A 12,210-nucleotide genomic window follows, 5' to 3' on the forward strand; every position below is an offset into this window, starting at 1 on the left:
TTTAACAGTTTTATTGTTATATTATTCACATAATGTATAATTCACCCATTTAAAGTGTATAATTCAATGGTTTTGATATATTACATTATTGATGTTTTTAATTTGGTCAAATATGTGTAACATAAATTTTATCATTTTAATGTGTACAATTAATTTTAATAATTTTATGTGTACAATTCAGTGGCTTTAGTTTCATTCACAATATGTTTAATCAGTATCTAGTTCTAGAACTTTTTAAACTTTTAACACCCCAACCAGCTGTTACCATTAAGCAATGACTTCTTCTTCCTTCCTCCCACTAGCTGCTGGAAATTTCTATTCTACTTTTTGACTCTACGAATTTGTCTATTCTAGATATTTTATACAAGTTGAATCACACAATCTTTCTCCTTTTGTGTCTGGCTATTTCACTTAACATAATGTTTTCAAAGTCCATGTTGTAGTGTGTATCAGACCTGCATTCCTTTTGTAGCTGAATAATAGTCTATTGTATGAATATACCACATTTTGTTTATCAGTTTCATCTGTTGATGGACACGTAGGTTGTTTCTACCTGTTGGCTATTGTGAATAATGCTGCTATAAACATTGACTACTTTATAAAGTGAAGAATCTGAACCTGAAACCCTCACATTAAGCCAGGAACTTTAAAAGGAATAAACCCTAATAAAACAGTAGGCTAGAAATATAAAGTGCCTGACAGCAAAATAAATCCACCTCTTACCTTGTTTGTCTCTTTCATGACTTCAGGTAAATAAACAAGATAAATAAGACCACTACTATGCCTCTGTTGTTGGTGCTGCTACAATAGGTACCCTTCTGAGAATTTGCAACCTAAAGCTTACTCCTACACATGTCTGAAGTTCACATTTATACCACTCATGTGGCAAGGGGAACCATAGCTTAGAAATTAAAAAGGGGTCACACATTGTTAGTATCCCCTGGCACGTGGCAGAAGCAAATTTACATCTTTTTTGGAGGATTGCATCCCCAACCTAGGCCCTTTGGGATTCCCAAAGATTTAGTTCAACCAAATGTGAGTTCATGATAAAAAAGAGTTATCAAGCACACAAGGAAACAAGACACCATGAAGGAGAATTAGAGATTTAGAGTCCCAAGGACTTCAGATATTAGATATTAGAATTATCAGACACAGGACAGAAAACAATTTTATTATGGATTATTTAGAGAAACAAAACAGAATCAAGATGAAATAAGAAAAGCAGACCATCAACTATGACCAGGCAACTTTGGGAAAAAAGTGAATAAAATTTCCAAAAATAAAACAAAAATAATTGAAATTTGAAGTTCAATGAGTGTGGTAAACAACAAATTAAATAAATCTAAAGAGAGAAAGAATGAACTTACAGATTTGAAGTTATTTTTCAGAATGCAGCATCAACAGATAAAATGATGGGAAATATAAAAATGAGGTTAAGAGGCATGGAAGATTGAATGGGAAGGTCTAACATATGCCTAATTTTAAAACGGCCCCAGAAGAAAAGCTTGAGATGTAACAAGAAATGGTGACAAACTAAACTGATAAATATGTAGGTAAATCTAGGTAATACTGATATATAATAATTTTAAATAATAATGTCTAATTTGTGGGGTTAAACAAAAGAACAATGGCATGTAAGTTGAGTGTTGCTCCGACTTAAATATGTGATACTTTAGATTCGATGGTAAAGAGAAAGCTAGTCCTGTGAATATCTGCGATTAGAACCCTCCAGGTGGGGAGAACTGCAAGAGTGAAGGACATGAAGCAGAAAAGGTCACGATGTGTTTGAGGAAAAGAAAGACCAGTGCAGCTGGAACAAGCTTGCACATGTGAAGAAGCATAATCTAGAGCCAAATTAAAGTGTTTGGATTTTGTTATTATTATTTTACTTTAAGTTCCAGGATACATGTGCAGAAAGTACAAGTTTGTTACAAAAGCGTACATGTGCCATGGTGGTTTGCTGCACCTATTGACCTGTTCTCTAAGTTCCCTCCGCTCGACCCCCACTTCCCAAAAGGCCCTGGTGTGTGTTGTTCTCCTCCCTGTATCCATGTGTTTTCATTGTTTAACTCCCACTTTTGAGTGAGAACATGCAGTGTCTGGTTTTCTGTTCCTAGGTTAGTTTGCTGAGGATGATGGCTTCTAGCTTCATCCACGTCTCTGCAAAGGAGGTGATCTCATTCCTTTTTATGGCTGCATAGTATTCCATGGTATATATGTACCACATTATTTTTTATCTTGTCTATCATTGATGGGCATTTGGATTGGTTTCATGACTTTGCTATTGTAAATAGTGCTGCAATAAACATACATGTGTATGTGTCTTTATAATACAATGATTTATAATCCTTTGAATATATACCTATTAATGGGACTGATGGGTCAAATGGTATTTTTCATTCTAGATCCCTGAGGAATCACCATACTGTCTTCCACAACGGTTGAACTAATTTACATTCCCACCAACAGCATAAAAGCGTTCCTATTTCTCCACAGCCTCACCAGCATTTGTCATTTCTTGACTTTTTAATAATCACCATTCTGACTGGTGTGAGATAGTATCTCATTGTGGTTTTGATTTGCTTTTCTCAAATAATCAGTGATGTTGAGCTTTTTTCCCTATGTTTGTTGGCCACATAAATGTCTTACTTTGAGAAGTCTGTTCATATTCTTTGCCCACTTTTCATGGTTTTTTTTTCTTGTAAATTTGTTTAAGTTCCCTGTAAAATCTGGATATTAGACCTTTGTCAGATGGGTACATTGCAGAAATTTTCTCCCATTCTGTAGGTTGCCTGTTCACTCTGATAGTTTCCTTTGCTGTGCAGAAGCTCTTTAGTTTAATTAGATCCCATTTGTCAATTTTGGCTTTTGTTGCCATTGCTTTTGGCATTTTTGTTATGAAGTCTTTGTCCATTCCTATGTGCTGAATGGTATTGCCTAGGTTTTCTCCTAGGGTTTTTATGATTTTGGGTTTTACATTTAAGTCTTTAATCCACTGACTAGGAGATCCTTTCCCCATTGCTTGTTTTTGTCAGTTTGTCAAAGGTCTTATGGTTGTAGATGTGTAGTGTTATTTCTGAGGTTGCTGTTTTGTTCCATTGGTCTATATGTCTGTTTTGGTACCAGTAACATGCTGTTTTGGTTATTGTAGCCTTATAGTATAGTTAGAAGTCAGGTAGTGTGATGCCTCCAGCTTTGTTCTTTTTGCTTAGGATTGTCTTGGCTATACAGGGTCTTCTTTGATTCCATGTGAAATTTAAAGTGTTTTTTTTTCTTATACTGTGAAGAATGTCAATGGTAGTTTGATGGGAATAGCATTGAATCTATAAAATACTTTGGGTAGTATGGCCATTTTCATGATATTGATTTTTCCTATCCATGAGGATGGAATGTTTTTCCGTTTGCTTGTGTCCTCTCTTATTTCCTTGAGCAGTGGTTTGTAGTTCTCCTTGAAGAGGTCCTTCACATCCCTTGTTAGCTGTATTCCTAGGTATTTTACTCTTCTTTATAGTGATTGTCCATAGGAGTTCATTCATGATTTGGTTATCTGGTTGTCTATTGTTGGTGTAAAGGAATGCTTGTGATTTTTGCACATTGATTTTGTATCCTGAGATTTTGCTGAAGTTGATTGTTAGTTTAAGGAGTTTTGGGGCTGAGTTGATGAGGTTTCTAAATATAAAATCATGACATCTGCAAACAGATACAATTTGACTTCCTCTCTTCCTACTTGAATACCCTTTATTTATTTCTCTTGCCTGATTGCCCTGGCCAGAACTTCCAATACTATGATGAGTAGGAGTGGTAAGAGAGGGCATCCTTGCCTTGTACCAGTTTTCAAAGGAAATGCTTCCAGCTGTTGCCCATTCAATATGATATTGACTGTGAATTTGTCATAAATAGCTCTCACTATTTTGAGACATGCTCCATCAATACCTGGTTTATTGAGGGATTTTAACATGAAGAAATGTCATATTTTATCAAAGGCTTTCTCTGCATCTATTGAGATAATCATGTATTTTTTGTCTTTGATTCTTTTTATGTTTATTGATTTGCATATGTTGAACCAGCCTTGCATCCCTGGGATGAAGCTGACTTGTTTGTGATGGATAAGTTTTTGATGTGCTACTGGATTTGGTTTGCCAGTATTTTTTTTTTTTTTTTTTTGAGATGGAGTCTTGCTCTGTCACCCAGACTGGAGTGCAGTGGTGTGATCTCCACTCACTGCAACCTCTGCCTACTGGGTTCAAGTGATTCTCCTGCCTCAGCATCCCAAGTAGCTGGGATTACAGGTACCCACCACCATGCCTGGCTCATTTTTGTATTTTCAGTAGAGATGGGGTTTCCCCATGTTGGCCAGGCTGGTCTCAAACTCCTGACTTCAGGTGATCCACCCACCTCAGCCTCCCAAAGTGCTGGGATTACTGGCATGAGCCACCACGCCTGGTCTGCCAGTATTTTATTGAGGATTTTCGCATTGATGTTCATCAGGGCTATTGGCCTGAAGTTTTCTATTTTTGTTGTGTTTCTTCCCAGTTTTGGTATCAGGATGATGCTGGCTTCATGAAGTGAGTTAGGGGGAGTCCCTCCTTTTCAGTTGTTTGGAATAGTTTCAGAAGTAATGGTACTAGATTCTCTTTGTACCTCTGTAGAATTTGGCTCTGAATCAGTCTGTTCCTGGGCCTTTTTTGGTTTGTAGGCTATTAATCACTGCCTTAATTTCAGAACTTGTTATTGGTCTATTCAGGGACTCAGTTTCTTCCAGGTTTAGTCTTGGAAGTGTGTATGTGTCCAGGAATTTATCAATTTCTTCTAGATTTTCTAGTTTATTTGTATAGAGGTGTTTATAGTATTCTCTGATGGTAGTTTGTATTTCTGTGGCATCAGTGGTGATATCCCTTTTATCATTTTTATTGTGTCTATTTGATTCTTCTCTCTTTTCTTTTTTATTAAGCTAGCTAATCATCTATCTATTTTGTTAATTTTTTTAAAAAACAGCTCCTGGATTCATTGATTTTTTGGAGGGTTTTTTGTGCCCCTCTCTCCTTCAGTTCTGCTCTGATCTTAGTTACTTCTTGTCTTCTGCTAGCTTTTGGATTAGTTTGCTCTTGTCTCTTTAGCTCTTTTAATTGTGATGTTAGATTGTCAATTTGAGATCTTTCTACTTTTCTGATGTGGCCATTTAATGCTATAAACTTCCCTTTTAACACTACTTTAGCTGTGTCCCAGAGATTCCATTACATAGTCTTGTTGTTCTCATGATTTCAAAGAACTTCTTGATTTCTGCCTTAATTTCATTATTTACCCAGGAGTCATCCAGGAGCAGTTTGTTCAATTTCCATGTAATTATGTGGTTTTGAGTGAGTTTCATAATCCTGAGTTCTAATTTGATTGCACTGTGGTCTGAGAAACTGTTCGTTAGCATTTCAGTTCTTTCGCATTTGCTGAGGAGTGTTTTTCTTCCAATTATGTGGTCAATTTTAGAATTAGTGCCATGTGGTGCTGAGAATAATGTATAATCTCTTTATTTGGGTTGGAGACTTCTGTAGATGTCTATTAGGTCCACTTGATCCAGAGATGAGTTCAGGTCTGGAATACCCTTGCTAATTTTCTGTCTCATTGATCTGTTCTTTGCATTGGGTTCTTTGCATTGGGTTAGAACATGCTTCTTTAGCTCAACATAGTTTTTTTATTACCCATCTTCTGAAGCCTACTTCCGTCAATTCATCCATCTCATCCTCCTTTCAATTCTGCACCCTTTTGCATTTTTAGTGTTTTTTCATTGATTCTTTCTCATCTTCATGAGTTTGTCTAGTTTCAATCTTTGAGGCTGCTGTCCCTTGCATGGGGTTTTCGTGGGGACTCTTGTTGTTGATGATGCTGTTGTTGTTGCTTTCTATTTGTTTGTTTTTCTTTCAGTGGTCAGGACCCTCTTCTGTAGGTCTGCTCTGGTTTGCTGGGGGTTTGCTCCAGGTCCTATTCATCTGGTTCACTCCACACCTGGAGATGTTACTCAAGGAGGCTGTAGTAACAGCAAAGATGGGTGCCTCTTCCTTCTTTTGGGATCTCTGGCCTCGAGGGGCACCAACCTGATGCCAGTAGGATCGCTCCTATGTAGGGTGTCTGACAACCCCTGTTGAAGAGTCTCATCCAGTTGTGTGGCACAGGGAACAGGACCTGTTTAATGAAACACTTTGTCCCTTGGTGGAGAGGCTGTGCCTCGCTGAGGGGAAACCCACTCATCTGGGCTGCCTGGATTCCTCAGAACTACCAAGAGGAAAGGCTAAGTCTGCTGGTCTACAGAAACTGCAGCCACCCCTACCTGTAGGGGTTCAGGCCCAGGGAGATCAGAGTTCTGCCCCTGAGCCTCTGGCTGGAGTTATTGGAGTTCCTGCAGGGAAGCCCCACTCAGTAAGGAAGGATGAGTCAAAGTCAGGCCTGAAAAGGCACTCTGGCCACAGTCTGCCACAGCTGGTGTGCTGGGCTGTCAGGGACACATCTTGGGACCAAGCAGCCCAGCTCCCTGGCTCCAGCAGGGAAAAAGCATGGCCTGGAGCTATAGATATGGATGCCACCCTTCCCCCACCCAGGGACCTAAAATGTTTGGATTTTATTCTATCTGTGTTGGGCAGGCTTTCAAGGATTTTAAACAGAAGAGTTATATTCCTGATTAAAATTATAAAATACTACTCTGACTGCTTTATACAAAACAGAATAGGTATTTGTGGGGCATGGGGAGGGCATGCTGCCTAGACACCAGTTATGAGACTATATTATAGTGTATTTTAGACTAGTACAGTGACCAGGGTGAGGGAGAAAAGTGACTCCTAATCAAAAATGACTCTCAGGTTTCTGGTTTGGGTAACTGTGTCAATTGTACCTTTTTTTTTTTTTTTTGAGACGGAGTTTCGCTCTTGTTACCCAGGCTGGAGTGCAATGGCACGATCTCGGCTCACTGCAACCTCCGCCTCCTGGGTTCAGGCAATTCTCCTGCCTCAGCCTCCTGAGTAGCTGGGATTATAGGCACGCGCTACCATGCCCAGCTAATTTTTTGTATTTTTAGTAGAGACGGGGTTTCACCGTGTTGACCAGGATGGTCTCGATCTCTTGACCTCGTGATCCACCCACCTCGGCCTCCCAAAGTGCTGGGATTACAGGCGTGAGCCACCACGCCTGCAATTGTACCTTTTTTAAGATAAGGAAACCTGAAGGGAAGTAATATATGGAGGAGAGAAATAAGAGTTTAGTCTTGGGCATATTAAATGTGGGATGCCTATCAGACAAGCAAGTGGAGATACTGAGCAGGCAGTTGGATATACATGTCTAGAGTACAGGGGAAAGAAGGACCTGGAGATATCAATGTGTGAGTATTCAGTATATAGATGGCGTGTGTCTTAGTCAATTTTCTGTTGCTTATAACAGAATACCTAAAGCTGGGTAATTTATAAAGAAACATAATTTATTTCTTACATTCCTGGAGGCTGTGAAGTCCAAGGTCAAGGGGTCAAATCTGGTGAGGGACTTCTTGCTGGTAAAGGCTTTCTGTAGAGTTCCAAGGTGGTACAGGGAATCACATGGCAAGGGGACTGAACATGCTAGCTCAGGTCTCACTTTCTTTCTTGTAAAGCCACCATTTCTCCTTCCTTGATAGCTCATTAATCCATTAACCCATTCATCCAGAGCCCTCATGATCCAACCACCTCTTAAAAACCCCACCTTTCAATAATGCCACATTGGGGAGTAAGTTTCAACTTGAGTTTTGGAGCAAACAAACATTGAAACCATAGCAGTGTGCAAAGCCTTGGAACTGGATATGATCACCTAGTAAAAATATTAAATAAAAAGTAAGAGATGCTGAGCACTGGGGCTTTCAAATACTGGAAGTCTAAAAAGGAAGAGAATCTAGCAAGGGAGACTGAAACAGAAGGAAATTTTGAAGACTGTGATCTTGCATAAGCAAAGAAGGGAAAGTATTTCCCAAAAGAACTCGATCAACTTATATCCAATGTTGCTGATGGGTTGAGTAAGATGAGGCCAGAGAAGGACCATTGGATTTGACAACATGGAAGCCATTGTTGACTTTGACAAGAGCAGCCTTGGTGGAGCAATTGGAATGAACGCCTGATTGGATTGGGTTGAGAGGAGACTTACAGGTATGAAAGAGAACATAAAATACTATAAATGTGGAAGTGTTTTAAAAACAGCACAACTACCATACAAGTGCAAGTGTCATTGTTATTATTTTGGCACAGATTTTGGGGAAGTTCAGGGCACTGAATAAAGAGATCTGTGCCAAAAAAAAAGGCAGTACAGAACCAAGGAGCTTGTTATGCAAGCAAAAATGTTGTCATAAAAAACCCACAAGTAATACTTCAAGATAACCCCAGAAACATGAGTCTGATAAAAAAAAAATTTTTTTTTAAAGTCAGGGTTGTTTTAGAAAGGTTGCTGCTGCAGCTCACCAAGTCAACTCTGTGTCAACCTCTGACTGGAGCTGGTCCAGGGCTGGCAGGTGGGAAATGTTCCAAAATACGAGTAGCAGTGACATTTAGAGAAAGCCTCATCTGGTATGTTTACTGAAATTTTATTAACTCATTTTGCAAAACTTGCCTGCCATTCTTGATAGGCAGGGCACACTGTCAGCAAGACTGAAAAATCAATGTGGTTTGTGTTCCTTGCCACAATGTTTCCTTCTTCTTTACCACTCCAGCGACTCCTCCTCATAGACATTTTCTGCCCTCCTCTTCACCCTGAATTCCACCAATAGATAACTCTATGTTTTGCCTGTGCAGAAGGTTGGTAGGTGAGCCTAGGCAATTGTGCTGTGCACAGCGTTGGAAGATCAGAATGTCTTACTGTAGTCAACAAAGATGCAACTCTTTTCTTTCTAGGGCTGTTAAGAAAAAGGTACTTACCTTTGCTCTGCAATTACTTTTGCCTGGAATACCTCCATCAACCTATATCCCACTCATCCTTCAAGACAGTTTTTCTCTGTGAAGCCTTCCCCAGTTCATAATTAGAATTATTCCCTTTGTCTTCTGTGCTTCCCTTTTTCTTTGCATCTTTATAATGGTGCTAACAACAGTCTGCCTTGTATTCCAATTATCTGTGTAATTATGACTTGCTTCTTACGTTGTCTACTCTTTGAAGACAGGACTCTTTATTGTACATTTCTGTATCTCTCTCAGAGTTTCTTTGCCCTAGTAAGTACTTAATGTATCAATATTAGTGGAATTGAACTTTCGATGAAAATACAAGTTAAAAGTGAGCATCATAGATACCTGAGCAAGACTTACTTCTCAAGATAACATTTCTTTCTGAATAGTTAGGTAAGTGAAATGTAGAATCTACTAGCAACAAGCATGTTCAAAAATGAACTGCCAGCATCCATAATATGTGGATGGAGAATCTAATCAAGCTTAAATCAAGTCACACAGTGAAGTTTCTATTTGCAGCTAATAGACTCAAACTGCTCCGACACAGTGTTCTGTTGTCTCCATTTCCACATTTGTACTTTGACATTTAAGCCACTAGACTATCCGTATAATCTATTGTTCATGCTAATGAACAGCCAAGCTGGCTTCCCTTCCCCCAACACCTGCTGTTTGGTTTTTTTTTTTTTTTTTTTTTTTTTGGAAGAGCATTGAGTTAGTGGTTCAATGTTAATGTGAGTTGATTTTATAGATTTTGTGCTGGAAGTTGATTAATTATAAAGGTAGGTGTCATGCCTTTGTGTTCTCTTCTCTGACTTAAGAATCCAAGTATGACTCATACTGAAGCTGATGTCAGCAAGACCTTTGATCCCTGAGGATGCTGTAAGTGATATCATAATGATTATTATATTTACTATTTCTGTCGCCCCTTGTAATGGAAATTCTATCTCAAAAAACTAATTTGGAAAATTGTACATGTGTAATGTAAGCTAAGGTGGACTTTGTATCACATTACTTCCATGGAATTTTAAAAAGCAGGTGTTAAGTGAGTGTGAGTTTCATTTCAGAATTATTTCTTATAGTCCATTATTCTCCTCCTCCCCCTTCTTCCTCTTTTTCTTTTCTTTCTCCTTCTCCCCCTCCTTCTCCACCATATACTCAGTTATTAGTAAAAGGCAAAAGATTTATGCAATCTGAAGAGAAACCAAAATATATACTCAGTTACAGTAATGAACAGAAGTTTTGTTATCCATAGATTAAAAATATGATACTTAAAGAAACTTATTTTTTCAATCCAGTAAGATGTTCTAATGCATAGTAGGCACTGATTAGGACAAATATAGACTCTCCTGTCTAGGCTATAGATATGCCTTTGAAGTCAGGGCTTTAGGAAGATATGTTCTTTCAGGAAATTGAACTGTTTTGTCTTAAATTGAAGCAGGACACCTGAATGCTAGTCCCAACTCTGCCATAGCCAGCTATGTACCATTTTGACTCCGTGTTTTGAGTTCTTCTTATTTAAGATGGAGAGCAATCTATTTTCCCAACCCTGTAACAAAGATGGGGGGCTGCTGTGTCTCAATAGCCAAGACATTTAGGAAAGCTGGGTATCCGCATGCACAAAGTACATTTGTCTACATTTGGGAGCCAGTAAAATGTGGAATGGGATCACACAAAGAAATCTGATGCTGAACAGCTGGATTGCAACATGAATGTGTTTGAAGCCAGCCACACCATTGTGAGTCTGTCAGAAGCGTAGGGGACTTTGCCTTTCTTAGAAGCTCCCCAAAGTGGGGGTTAGCCAAAGGCTTTTCCCAAAGCCTTGGTGCCGGTGGAGAGGCTTGGGGTTGGAGGAGGGTGGGTCATTGTAACAGCAACCCCTAGAGCAATATGTAAGGCATTATTGTCCTACAATAAGATATCATGGCATGTGTCTGAGATGGCTGCTTTGGAGCTTTTAGGTTTTCTTCTTAGGAAGCAATTTCCACAAATACATCCAAAATGAATGCTCTGGTGACTTTGCAGGGAAGATTGCTGTTTGAATTATTTACTAAATTCCTTTTACAGCTATTAGTTTCAATTTTCTATTTCTTTTTGAGCTAATTTGATTATTTAGACTTTTCTTCAAAAATCATCCATTACATTTGTTTTCAAACTAATTAGCATATTTATGTGAAGAATAGTTTCTGTATTCACAGTTATTTCTACTTTCTTTTTACTAGATTTGTGTATTTGTGTTACCTTTTAAAGTCTCTAAATGTTAATCTCTGCATCTGCCACAATTGATTTCATCTTTCTTATTCCTACTTATCTGTCTTTGTATATCCTTACAAAGTCCCTGAAAGTTCCTGTTTCTTACCTTATTTGCATGCAGCTGAGGCAGAAACAGCCCTAAGTAAATTTTCACTATGTGATAAGCTCTCTACAAGGAACTACTGGAAGATACAGAGCAAGGTATAAATTTGGTTGTTAGATTCAGAAACCCGTGATCCAATGGGGAGAACTGAGTCCTCATGAAAATACAGGCAGGTCTTGAAACAAAGTGCTAAATCCTAGAGACCACTAAAAGAGGGGTATCCGTGGGTGAGGTTTTCCTGACTCATGACCAAAAATAAAGGCAGCTAGTCAGGGTCAAAGGCAGCCTCGAATAAGAAGATATGGCAGAGGCCTTCAGGGTCAAGGATGTGGTGGCAGGTAAATAGTTGGAAGATATTTGGTGTGTCAGAGTTAAGGGCTCTGTATTTTACTGAGCCAAGGTCCAAGATATTGGTGAGAGATCTGCAGCTATACTCAAAACCATGTAGCCTCTGTCATTGGATCCACTACCAGGACAATATGCAGGATGCCTATTGAACTAACAGTGCTAACCAATGACTAGGGTTATTTGGACATGGTAATCAATAGCTTTCACAGCACCAACAGAACAAAATGCTCTGTTTCACTGTATCTCACCTCATCAGACTGTGAGTTCCATGAAGTCATGGCCTGAGTCTTAGTCATCTTTTTCTCTCCAGTGACTGATCTGTATGTAAATGTTTTGTATTGCCAAGTGGTTAAAAGGACAGGCTTTGAAGTTGGATTAATCTGTGTTTATTTGGCCTCATTGATTTCCACCTGGAAAACTTACTTATTGTGTCTGGGTCTCAGCTTTCCCAAGTCTAAAATAGTAATGACAGTAAATACTGACTTCTAGGGTTTCTTGTGAGGGTAAAATGAGATGACAGATTTGGAAGTACTTACCAGAGTGCCTGTCACAGAGTAAGCATTCAATTAGTTGGTA

The 12,210-nt window shown here is 38.8% G+C and overlaps 1 protein-coding gene across 3 annotated transcripts in view; it reads left to right on the forward strand.

Moving 5' to 3' along the window:
- DCX (doublecortin) overlaps positions 1-12,210 on the forward strand; it is a 112,732-nt gene that overhangs the window by 66,784 nt on the left and 33,738 nt on the right. The window lies entirely within an intron of this gene.

The sequence above is a fragment of the Aotus nancymaae genome, unplaced genomic scaffold (genome assembly GCF_030222135.1).
Source record: "Aotus nancymaae isolate 86718 unplaced genomic scaffold, 86718_ANA_hifiasm-v0.15.2.pri h1tg000004l, whole genome shotgun sequence".
Taxonomy (NCBI): domain Eukaryota; kingdom Metazoa; phylum Chordata; class Mammalia; order Primates; family Aotidae; genus Aotus; species Aotus nancymaae.